This window comes from Phaenicophaeus curvirostris, chromosome 1, assembly GCF_032191515.1.
Source record: "Phaenicophaeus curvirostris isolate KB17595 chromosome 1, BPBGC_Pcur_1.0, whole genome shotgun sequence".
Taxonomy (NCBI): domain Eukaryota; kingdom Metazoa; phylum Chordata; class Aves; order Cuculiformes; family Cuculidae; genus Phaenicophaeus; species Phaenicophaeus curvirostris.
The window spans coordinates 131614179-131626956 of NC_091392.1; the positions used below are offsets into that span (position 1 = coordinate 131614179).

General features: G+C 38.5%; 1 protein-coding gene across 3 annotated transcripts in view; it reads right to left on the reverse strand.

Moving 5' to 3' along the window:
- FRMPD4 (FERM and PDZ domain containing 4) overlaps window positions 1-12778 on the reverse strand; it is a 351431-nt gene that overhangs the window by 35425 nt on the left and 303228 nt on the right. The gene's annotated exons all lie outside the window — the stretch shown is intronic.

The window sequence follows — 12778 nt, forward strand, 5'->3', positions numbered from 1 at the left end:
TCAGTTCAGCTTCTATAGAAGACACATTTCTTTTGCCTACTTAACAAATGGAAGTCACTTTTTAGACTATCTAGCTCTTGTGCACTTAACATCAAATTTATCTGAAGACAGCAGTGCTTCCAAAAATGAGGACAAAACTGAGCCCTCACTTCTTCTCTAGCTCACCTTTTTTTAAACGGGTGGGAAAAGATAAATATTTGATGAATATCCCAGTTAGAATTCTTAGGTTTTTACAAGATTCCTAAAGAAATATTCTTCTTTAAAATGAAAGAGCTCTTAGTTAAGATCAAACTAGTAAATGGAGAACATAGAAGCAGCTCTAAAAAAAACCCCAACTGATTACAAGTTAAAGAGAAGAAATTATTAGGAATCTTTATATGATCAAGTGGTTTAGACAAATGACAAATACATATTTTGACAATTGGTGGGCAGTTGGGGCTGGTGGATAGCTTGAGAAAAGTAAGGGTAAAGTAGAAGAAAAAGGAAGAGAAGCCAATCACAGTCAATACCTATTGTATTATCATACATTATTGGTCAGAGGGCTGCTGAGGGCAATACTACCTAAGAAAAGATCAGTTGCCATTTTGCTGAGATGGACTTGATTTTCTGTTAGTTTTACTACTTTCAAACACAATGAATTGTTTATTTCTGTTATTTTTTGCCTGGCTAACTGAAGTGCAACTGATTTGGCATGTCTGACCTGTTCAGCAGAACTAACTAAAATAAATCACACTGTATAAGTCTTATACAATGTCACCTTATATGCATATTCACACCACTGAAACACAACTTCAAAAGCCAAAAAGCAAAGAAAATAGAGGAGAGACCGAAGGTACAGTCAGAAAAGTGGTCTGGTGAGTCACGCTGTACTTGATGAAGCAAACACATGTCTCTCTGAAGGCCAACTGGGAGAGGAAACTCTGCTTCTGTCAAAGCCATCAGTCATACAAGGGGCAAGGTCTGACAAAATGTCCCTGAACTAAAGAAAAATTTGTTAAGCTTCAATTTTTACTCCTCTTATTAGATATTTGTATCTTCACACTAAAAAGTATAGGTAGACTTTTAAAAAGGAGAGATTGAATGCTTCAGTCACTGATCTGTGCCTGTAACCACAGAAGTAAAATTAAATTAGAAACTTAAAATAAATTAATGAAGAACTACATGTGGTGAAAATTAAACATTCTGCCACAAAACAGCATAATGTTCTTCCCTTTAGATATAACTATCACTACTTTAAGGATTTTCCCAGTATTATTTTTCGTTGTCTTAAAACATTTTCCGAAGTTAAACTCAAGAAATGATTTATTGAATCATTAAACACCCTTTATTTACAGTGGTCATATTTCTGAAAATTTATAGTACATTTTCAAGGTCTGTAAGCTACAGTCTTGGAAATTTCCACAATTATTCTTTATTATTTTCCACTGTTATCCTTGAAGCATTTATAGCTTATAGTTTTTAAAAAAGGCACTTCTGTTCTGTTTTTGCTAACGACAAGATTTCCTCTACCTTTTTACCATTCTATCTACCACATTTTGGGGAATTTGAAAATGCATGATAAGAAATGTAATTTATTTCAGGAATCACAAACTCACATCTAAGGTATCCCTATCTATCCAATTTGTCACTGCTTTATTAATCTAGGTGTATGAGCAGACAGCAAAGTTCGGAGAGGTGTTAGCTATGGGATAAACTGCAGTCCGGGGATAACTACTGCATGCCAAACTGACCTACTCAATTACTTCCAACACATGAATTTATGTTTCTCATGAAACACATGATTACAACTAACCTAGACAGTGGCCTTTAAAAAAAGAAAAATCTGCTTTTCCTGAAAATGTTTTTCAGTTCTTCATTATAATGAGATTAAACCTAAGTCCCCATGTAGATAAGATTCATCCTAGACTACCAAGAGCTTCTTTAAATCAAAAGATCATCAGTGCTAAGATTTATTTTGAGGACAAGACTTGCTTACAGGATAATCACTTGCATTGGAATGATGCTAGACCGTGCACCATTAATTCAACATTTGAAGCTACAATAAGGCCATTTGGAGTATGTGGATCCAAGTATGTTACACAAACAAAGCAGATGTCAAGAACTTTATACAGCCTTTTCAGCATTAAAGAAAACATTTGCTGCAAAACACATGCTACACACAAAATACAGCAGAGCTACAAAATAAATAAATAGTCAGCAACTTATTGATCTGCGGTACTCAGTCACGAGTCCACTGGTCATTTTAAAACCTTTTCAACTAATGATGACAAAACTCCATACCATAGCACATCTCTTTCTACTTCCAAAACTCTTAGTAAATTCTGTGTATTTAAATGATGACTTGCACAGCGCTGGGGAGTGTCAATTGTAGCATGTGCTGTATATATAACAGGAACAGAAAAGCAATGGAATCACTGACCATGTACTGTCATCTGTAAGTTTTATAACTTAAATCTGTGTGCATATGTATGTCCACGTGTGACAGTAGGGCATTTAAAATGTTTAGAGTACATAAACTAGGTATGTCACCACAGTCAAACTCGAGCTACTTGTTTTAAAGAACTTCTGAAAGCTAGTAGCAAAGGTTAAAATAACAACTACCATCTTACTTTTCCCCTAGATGTCTTTACTCCTTTAAGAATGTAGCTAAAGTAAAAGAAAAAAACAGCAACCAACTCAAAAAAACCCCACCAAACCCAAATCATTCTATATTATAGCCATTACCCTTCATACTCATTTTACCACAACCTAATATTTCTCTTTTAAAACTGACTCACTCAACATCTGCAACTCCAAGCTTAGATAACAGCTATGAACACCAACATCATAAGAAAATATCATCATATTTCTTCCATTTCTCGTCATTAGAGCCAAGTGGTGAGAACAAGACTAAAATCTGAAAACTGCAATGGGCATTTCAGTGAGTCCTCTCTTTGTCCTTCCCTCTGCTCCCCATGGTGATTATATTTGTCTTCTCCTTAGTCCTCACAGCTACTTAGGCTGTAATAAGGAGAGAATATAGATGGTTCGTGAATCAAATTAGGGGTATTATAAAGGTTAAAGTTGTATTACTAAGTATCACTCATATTGGGCTACATGAGGCGTTAACATTCAGCTAAGCTACAATGCCAACCATTGACTTTGTCTGTGAACTTGTGGCTGGAAATTACTGGGTTTTTTCTGCTTCCTCCTAGCTGGAAGTAAGGAAGAAATGCAGGGGCAGAAAAGGGACATGGGGGGACTCCCAGTACCTGAGACATACGGAATAAGTGATTCAATTCTTTATATGCATTCGACAGCAAACATAGCATATGAATAAAGAGAAAGGATACGCTTACCGTAATCACCCTTAAGAACCCAGAATACAAAATTATTGTTTACTCTAATTTAAAAGCTTTCAGGAATTTCACACACTAGAGGAGAACTAGCTTTCTCTCCCAGTGAAGAACAAATTAGGTATTGACATATAATAAATAATACTGTTTACAGGGAATGCAATTAAGAAAAATCTTTCTCTTAACCATAAGTTAACTCTATTTCACCCACACTGAACACCAGCTTCTGAAACTCTTGTTTTGAAATGCTTTGTTCTCTGCTACTTCTGGATCCTCTGTTTCACTTTAGGTCTCACTACTGATGAGAAAGATCTGAATTTCACAATTATGGAGTGTGATGCCATGATTTGCAGAATGCTTCACACTATGTTTTTGCAGTAAGGAAACAGAAATCAGCAGGTCAAAAACTAATTACAAAATATAACAAGTTACCTCAAATGACCTATTCAAAGCTAAGGGAAGTCGAACACCTCCTCAAATTCTAGCATCTAGGCTAGAGAAAAACCATTCAGCATTTGAATGTCTTTCCTATTATGAAGATTAAGGCAGTAATAACAAAGAGTCACTCTCCTGTAGTACACTTCAAATTATTTTAAAAGGATCATTTTTACTTGAGCTGTACATACATTTTTACATAAAACCTATTCTACAGTAGTTAATCTTCACCTAGGGAAGCTTCATGTTTCACTTCTTCAGGCTTTTATTACGAGCAATAGTTCCCGTGGAAAAGAACAGTTTGCCTCAGAGATATGGCTAGATTTATTTCCAGGACTGGAGACATCTTCTGGAGAGACTTTGGTGGGACAGAGCAGACCCATCTGAAGCCAGTGTTGACTCATCCTTTGCTGTTTTCACACAGCCCCCCACAGTGCACCTCCAGGCCCTGCAGTGATGCCAGCTTGCCTCAGTGGACAAAGGAAACCTTGATAAGTTCATGAACAAACTCAGTATTCATTGACACCTATGAAACATTGTACATGGACAGGGTGATGAGGGGACAGGAGAGGCATTAAGAAGATTATGCCTTTTCCCAAGGCTGCTTTTTATCACAGGAGAAGCAGTGCTGTGCAAACATAAACAAGGAAGCTAAGAGCCTATGCTGTATAGTTCCTCTGCACTGAAGAACTCCTTCAGCAGGAGCCATGGTGTGTGTGGCTCTTCACCCTGTTTGCAGAGGCAACACTGCAGCACACAAACTACAGGCAACATTTCCATGACTCAGTATCTATTAAATGAGTAAGTACAAATGGTTAAACAAGACTAGAAGATGTGCTACTGTGAGCAGATATCTTCTGGCCTCCTGATTACATCTCCCCACAAATGAATGCTGTTTTAGCAGCAGGTGAGAAATCTGACCTCTCCAAGCCTAAGAGGAGGATACTTTCCAGACAATGTTTAGGGGAATGCAGAAAAGTGTAGATTCTCAAGAGGCTGCAAATACATGACACAAGAACCACCTGAAGGGTGGCAATGGGATTTCGGTCTCTGCTTGTCCAGCTGGCTGCAGACCTCCAAGAAGTCTCTTTGAAGATTTTGTACATGGATAGATATGGGCTATCCTGCCATCATGCTACACAGGCAAGGCAGTTTATCCCATGTATAGCACTACTTCCCCAACTCCATCTCTGAAGACAGTTGCAGGATCACAGCAGGCAAGAAATGTAGCAAGAGGGTCATGAAACAAGGTACACCACCACAAAGGTGAGGTGCGGGATCCCAGTTTGGGATGGAGGAGTAAGGTTCCATAGTCTATGGATAGAGATAGGACATGAGGCCAAGGTCTTGCTCTGGGGGTTGACACATGAAGAACAACCTAAGAGATGAATGGGAACATTAGGTTAGACGATCGCTTTTTTTCCCTGGGATGACAGAGGACAGAACACAAAGACCATGGTGTTCAGGTCTTATTTTTGGAGACAGGAAGGATGCATTGGAACCCCTGGTATCAGAAGCAGAGGGATCACGTTTGGAAAGCTAGTAGCTGCTTCTTCCATCATTGTTAATGGTCTTGCCTTTAGCTTTGCTGTCAATACAGTGAAATATTCCTGACATCCAAGCAACTTCAACTTGGGAACTCCTGAACCCCACAATTTCATTTGAATAGCCCTACTGCTTCACAAGGTCCTTAAAATTTAAGTCTGTAAGTAAGTATGTGAGGACTTGCAACAGCAGAAGAAATCTGCTCAAGAATCTGTGAGTTTTACAGGATTCCTGTTTAAATGCCAGAGCCTTAAAAACTGTGCAAGTAATGGATGTTTGAAATGACCACTGCCACATAAAGTATAAAAGATATAAGCATGGGATTATTACTGCACTGCAGGATCAAACAGCAGCAGAAACACAGCTGAGAGAAGAGATACCCCGATTCGAACATAAATAACTTCAATAATAGCATATGGAATATTACTGCCAAAGCAAATTGCGTTTTATATAAATGTTCTTCCTTTTAAAGGTCTGGCATGGTGTGAAAGTCAATCTTTAAAATTGTCACAGTCTGCAGCTGGCAGTAATTGGAAGCCTTGTTGGAAGTCTCCGTAAGGGGCCAAGAAGCAAGCGTGTCTGCAGGCTGAATTACGCTCACTTCCTCTGATAGAAGTGGTCCCTCCAGATCAGGGCTGAGGTGCACTGGCAGGCTTTCATACAGAAGAAAACCATTTCGGATGCCTCTGTAGTAAAGGCTTTGAGAATGAAAAGCTTCCCTTTCTCTATTTCTGTCTGTCTGCAAAGTTTTCACATATACCAAACTCACTTGATTTTCTCCTTTATTCACACCATGGCAAGGCCTCTTTATAAAGAAGTTGTTCTTGAATTTCATTCTTTATGAAGACCAATATTTAGCTCTAGCCAGAATAATCCTTGTTTCCACAAAGACCCGAAGTTGTCCAGTTGCTTATATTTTCAACTTTAAGTCTATAATCTTTGTAACTGAGTTTCCAAACTGCTAGTCAAAGAGCAAATACATGTGCATGCTGTACAAAAGTGTCTTGGTTAGGCCTCTTGAGTATAAACAGCAGCATCATGCTGCTAACTGCTGCTAATTGCAACGTTACCTGCAATTCTCTACCAGACAGTGTCTTACCAGCTCCTTCTTACTACATTAGCCTTCATGTCAGTCTGCAGTACAACTCTGAATTTCGGCGACATGCAGAAATCTCTGTGTTGATTGGGCCATCTTCCTCAATCATTTACCCAATCTACTTACCCAGATCCATGACTGTCTCCCTCAGCCCCTGAAAGAACTTGCAGTTACACCTCAAGACAGAGTAGAGGATGTATTAGGAGTTACTAGTACTGGCGTTGTTCACTCCAACTGAACCAGTATTTGTTTGTTTCAGCCAGCGTAAAAACTGAGAGCCAGATGGGCACGCATGCATATCTGATGGACTGAGACTTTTCACCGAGTCTGACTGTTAGCATGCTACTGCCACATGATCACAGCATAAATTACTTCACGCTGCATGAAGATCCCATACTGCCAAGGAGAAAACTATAGTACTTACTCCCCTATTAATTAATTGTTCAGCTGTCCTCTTCTAATTAGACTATCTGCGCATTAGTTTTAAAGGATCAAAGTCAAATAAAGCAAGATATTATTGGTCTCTCAGGTCACTCATTCAGGCCAGCATTCCAGTGCTAGCTTTCCTATCATTAACTGCCAAAGCCTCAGAAGCTCTGAGGAAAAGTTAATTCTCCAAGTGTAACGAACACAAGCCAACCTCAGGATGTCTGTTGATGAGACATTGTTAGGAATGGTGCTATGGAGCTACTATACAAAACTATCAAAATAAAACATTTATGCAAAAGGGTGGTCTCACTATGGAAAGGGCAGTACCACTGTCCTGTAAATTTCTCATCTTTGTCAGATTATGTTGTTTTCATCAGAATGCAGTGACTTTTTAAGGGCATTTCTGTCAGCATTTTGATCAAGCCATTTCAGATAAAATTTCTAAACGCAATTCTCTTTGCCATTTTGCAGCTGCCCATGTGCAGAAGCCATCAGCCACGCAACAGCTGCCCACTGCACATGCTACTTGGGTATGTTAAACCCGTGCAATTAATTTGGGATCACTTATCTTTTGCATTGATATACTTCCAAGCACTTTCAGGAACTTGGTAAGTTCTGAAACTGAAACACCAAGTTTGTAAAACAAAATGCACAACGTGGTAAATTCTAACCATTTCACAAAATCCAACCCCATGCTGATATGAAAAATTATGCTTTGAAAAATGGCATATCCCAGTGTATCCTTTAGAGATCTAGCAATGATTATGAAATTTATTCTGATTACTCTGCCATTTCTTAACTTCAGCTTTCAAAAATGGAGCCATCTGAATTTGTTACAGTTGAGTATGTGGTCACAGCAACACCTAATCTGAAAAATGTTACATGTAATCACAATATTTTTCTATTTTTCTTGTAAATAAATTTGGATGTTCCAACTAGAGTCAGAGTTCATTTACCTGGGACAGTGAAAGAAAAGGATAAAACAGCTTGAGTGTTTTTCTGCACAGGCCTCAGATGTTCTTCTAAATTATCTGAATTAGATTGAGAGATGCTTTCCTGTCCCCCACTGAATTTTCAGCAGTTACTAGACATCTTGATGCAGTCACACAATCATTGAATTTTTACCTCAGTAGTGGAAACAGACAGAAATTGAGGCTTCAAGGAATAAAGGAAATGATGAGGTAACTCTCCAAACCCTGGAAATCAGTGTTAATCCATTCATTTATCTCAGTTGAAAAGAGAGATTAACAATACAATCTAGCAATTGAAAAGAATGTTTCACAGAGTGAATATAACTCTAATATTCACATAAGGAAGCCCTGTTGGTTTCTTACTTTTATTCTTTCAAATAGACACAACATAAATTGTCACTTAGGCAAGAAATTCTCTTTTCTAGTGATTTATTTTTAATGTCCGTTTTTGCTGATGCTTTGTTACAAAGTAAAAATCACCCCTTTACTTAATATATCTTTTCCTTAGTCTGGCTGTAGAAGACCTGTCGTGTTCCATGGGAAGTGAAAGTTTAGATTTCATCAATTCTGGGCTATTTCTTTTCATTATAACTTGCAGAACAACATATTTACGATGAGGACATCTGGAGTATGGGGAAAAAAGAACAAAAGAGAAATAATAATTCTTCAAATGATCACACAGTATCAGGGGAAAAATCAGCAGAAAAAGACCAACAGCTATGATCATGGTTTGACAATACTCTAAATCAGGCTTCCAGTACTGGATTGAAAAATCGGTGGCTAAATGCTGCAGAGCTATGGAGCAGTGTGTGAACTGTGTCTATCAGTACCAGCATGCTCAGAATTTATATAAGGTAGATTATACACAGGATCAGGTACCATCTTTCCTTCAGCAAATGCCATAACATTAGTAAAGAAGCCAAAAAATAATTCATGGCATGTCCAATGGCTGATTTCACAGAAGTGCAACTCTGTGCCCACATTAAAACTGCATCAGTGATTGAACAAGGAAGGTGCAGCTCTGCTACTGCAAACCATGAAAACAAAGCTGGATTAACAAGTTACTGCTTATGACCACAATTACATGAAAGAATGTGAAGAGACGTGACTTACTGCGATGGTCACAGCATCTTCTGGTAGCAGGCAAAACAATGCTGCTACCTTCCACAACAAACCCCTGCTTCTAGTGGAGCTCGTTGCCTACTAGGTCTTGACAAAAGTCAGATAGTGAATATATTTATATTAATATAATGTAAATATTGCTTCATTATGCTTCTACTTTCCCAGCAGTCTCCCCCTACTCTGATTTTTGGAAATAAGGAAGTAACATAAAAGACAGTAGAAGTTGTCAAAAACTGTAGAGGAGCAGCGCCTGTATCAGTAAGATTGCAAAAGACATCTATGGGAGTTATATATTAAAGAGGAGAAAAGTTCACTAAAAATGAGAAAATTTTAAGGATATTTTTATTACATGACAGATTAACCATAATCTTTTTGAGTCAGTGCTTCATTTTCAATTGTATAGAAGTAAAAAAAAGTCATTACAGCTGCTACTCATAATCTAGACTGCAATGGCATTTTCACTTTCAGGTTAGGGCATTGTGTATGTAGTGATGAAAGGTCAGGTGTTCACATACGTCCTTCATTCCTGCAGCTATTCAACCTTCTCTTTTCCTTACTGCTTTTCAAAAATCAGATAAATTTTGCTGATTAAATGTTAAATACTTTAGGAACATGATGTTTTAGAGAGTTATCTGAGTTTTTATTAATAATGCATAGCATTCACATAGGGCTATTTTGTGTTGGAAGCCCCTCACAGACATTATCTTAGCTCTGAGTAATCCAGCCATAAAAGAAAAAGAAATTATGAATATGCATTCAGAAATGAGATAAAGTGCTTGAATTCTGAAGAATATTGTATTTTCAAGCACTATACTATGTACTGTTCTCAGTTCAATATTATTGGCTTTATTCTTGTTCCTTAAGAAAAAAATATTCATTTAAAGACTAAGTGGCATTTTTCTTCCAGATGCCTGAACACTATTATTTTTGCTTTTAACTCTTATCTGCTTTTTTGGATCCAGACTATCTGATCAAATCTAAGAGCCTCTGCTCTTTGTTATAGAACACATTGCTGAAATTACATTTTAAATAATTAAGGATTGACAGAAATAATTTTAAGAAATAGATGTTCTAATGAAACAAGATTCATTCAATTCCTCATTAACAAAAGTTTCAGTGGTAAATGGCTTGAGTTTTGTGAGGTTTATCACTATTATTATACCTGCAAGGTTAGACAATTGATGGATATTGAGCTGCAGAGTCTCATGCAGAATGATTTTTGCTTACTGAGCCTGGAATAGAAAATTAGTTGGTCAGATGCCAGAGATATATCCATGTGCCACTGTAGCAGTATAAGTGATGGCAAACGTGATATTATAATGATTTGGATGGGTGGCCAAAGAAGCAAATGTGCAAACTGTTTGGCTATATTTGTCTATTTGTGTCCTCACGCATTACTTAATAAATTTAAGAGGTAGATTGATACAAGAAGAAATTGAGTCAGAACTGTTGCAGACAATTAGCCACTTGCTTTGGTTAAATTGCATTAGTTATTAAAAAGTCCTGCCATGAATATATATCTTATATCCAGGATGTTCAAAACTCAAAACTTCATACTTCTTTTTTTAAGAATGTATTTATTAATTGTTCTAAGATCAATAAGATATGACCTAAAAACCCCTATTCTATTTAAAACTGTCCAACCGTTCAAAATCATGCTGTTAGTTTTCACTTAATACATCTAAATATTTATGATGGTTAACTTAAGAATGTATTAACACTGATATACCCTTTATTTTCCCACTTTTTGTATCACTAGAACTACATAATTTGGCTTACATTTTCCTTGGGACAAAGAATCACTAATACAAGTCTATCTGAAAAGTTACAAAGCAAGTATACTCTGCACATACATGTGGTCCTTAAGATAAAACTTAAGACTACACTTAAGCAGAAATCCTTCCTTGATAAATGCAAAACTGTTACAAAATAAGGAATGTTTTGTAGGAAGGGGGGAAGGAATGTTTGAAAATGGGATAAGAAAATTACCCTGTAGACACAAACCAAGCATAAAATCCTGAATGGTTGCATTCTTCTATCCACACGGAAAATGAAGACATAATTGCAGTGCAGTTGGATGCACCAATGTGAGCTTTCATCTAGATAGGATGGGTAACAACAGCAGTAAAAACACAATGCCACTCTTTGGCATCTGTTATTCGCCCTACCCCATGCCCACAAAAAAACGCCCACACTCGCAGAATCAACCGAGTCCTTCATTATTCGTTCCAGTCAGATTAAAGTTCACTCAGGGATACAATTTGCACACACGCTGCATTCCGGCCAGTCCCAGCCCACCGCCTCTGCAGCACTGCCACGGTCTGTGCTGAAGGAAGAAACCCCATGAGAACTAACCACTTTCATTACTGTCCTCTCCTGCTCCTTAGAAGCTGTGGGTAACAGTCAAGACTGAAGAGGACAGTTAAATGTCTCTCTGCTCTTTATGTGAGGAGGAGGAGGGAAGCTGTTCATGGAGGAGGTGAATACATAACTCACTATAGAGCTACAGCCAGAAGGTGGTAGGAGGGAAGACGAATATCGGTATAGGGAAAAAACAAGAAAGGATTGACTTCATGCAAATTGCTAAATTAATTTTACAGGTGTGGTCTAAACATTTTATCTGGTATACTTACTTTTTTCAGCTAGGTTTAGATCCCCTGTGGCTTGACAGGGCACCTCTCTTTACCTGGGGAGTGCTGAGCCCCGCTGCTGAAAGCAGAACCTGCTCTACCCTGCACAGAGGGGCTTGAGCCCAATGGTGTTGGGGAGGGAGCACAACAAGCTCTGGCACAAACATTGCCATGGGAAGGCCACAGCCACTCTACTGTATCAAGCAATTATCTGACTAAGCACGAGCCATGATAGCACAGGAGTGAGGGCACATCTCCACATCACTGCTGCTACCTCTGGCTGCAGCTCTGAATCAGCTTGTCAATAACCATCTCCTCTGGGCAGAGGCCAGTGGTGACAGTGTGGGCTGTGCTCGCTGCTGGCAAGTTTCTGCAATGGAGTGTGGAGATGCTCGCCAGTGAATTGCAAATGGGCTGAGGTGAGAGACTGCAGCAGAGAGGCTCAGTCCAGCCAGCACAGCCAAACACCTCCAGCACCCATCCTAACAGGACTTCAGCATCGAGATTCACCTCCAGTTGTCTGATGGCATGAGGTACTACAGCTTAGAGTGCTTCTCTGGATGCTTTCTCTAATCAGAATGACAGCTACAAATAGTTTCCCCCATCTTCAGTATCGTTACAGGCAACCTGCTTGGGCTAAAGGCCCCACTTTAACAGCTGGACTTCATAGAGGGGAATCTTCAGTCAGGTATGAGAGCAGTTTTATTGCTGAAAAATTACCCTGGCCTGTCATGCACACAAACAGACCAGCAGGCCACTCTGTGGGCTGCACACAAGGTTTTAGGCACCTCAACTCCACTACCTGGCTTTGGACACCACAGGGCTGGATATTGTAGTCTGACCCAATTCAAGTATGATGCATAAAAATGTCTCACACATAACCAAACAAAACAACTTCAATGAAGCTGAAAAGTATGTGATAATAAGGTTCCCCTTCTACAAAATAACTCCTATAGAAAACAACCTTATGGGCTTCCAGTATTCTTCGCTTGGGCAAACATTCAATTCTTCTCTTGAACAGCTTATACTTCTGTTTCATTGTTGGTATATTGAGAACTTCTGTTTAAAGTTAGTTGATGAAGTCATTAGGCACCGAAGATATCCCTCACTTCAGCTGCAATCATAAGATAAGCATCAAAAAATCTTCAAAAGTCTTATCTTCTTCATTTGTACACATTGGCAGTGATCTAGCTGTGCAAGAATAAATTCCTTTTT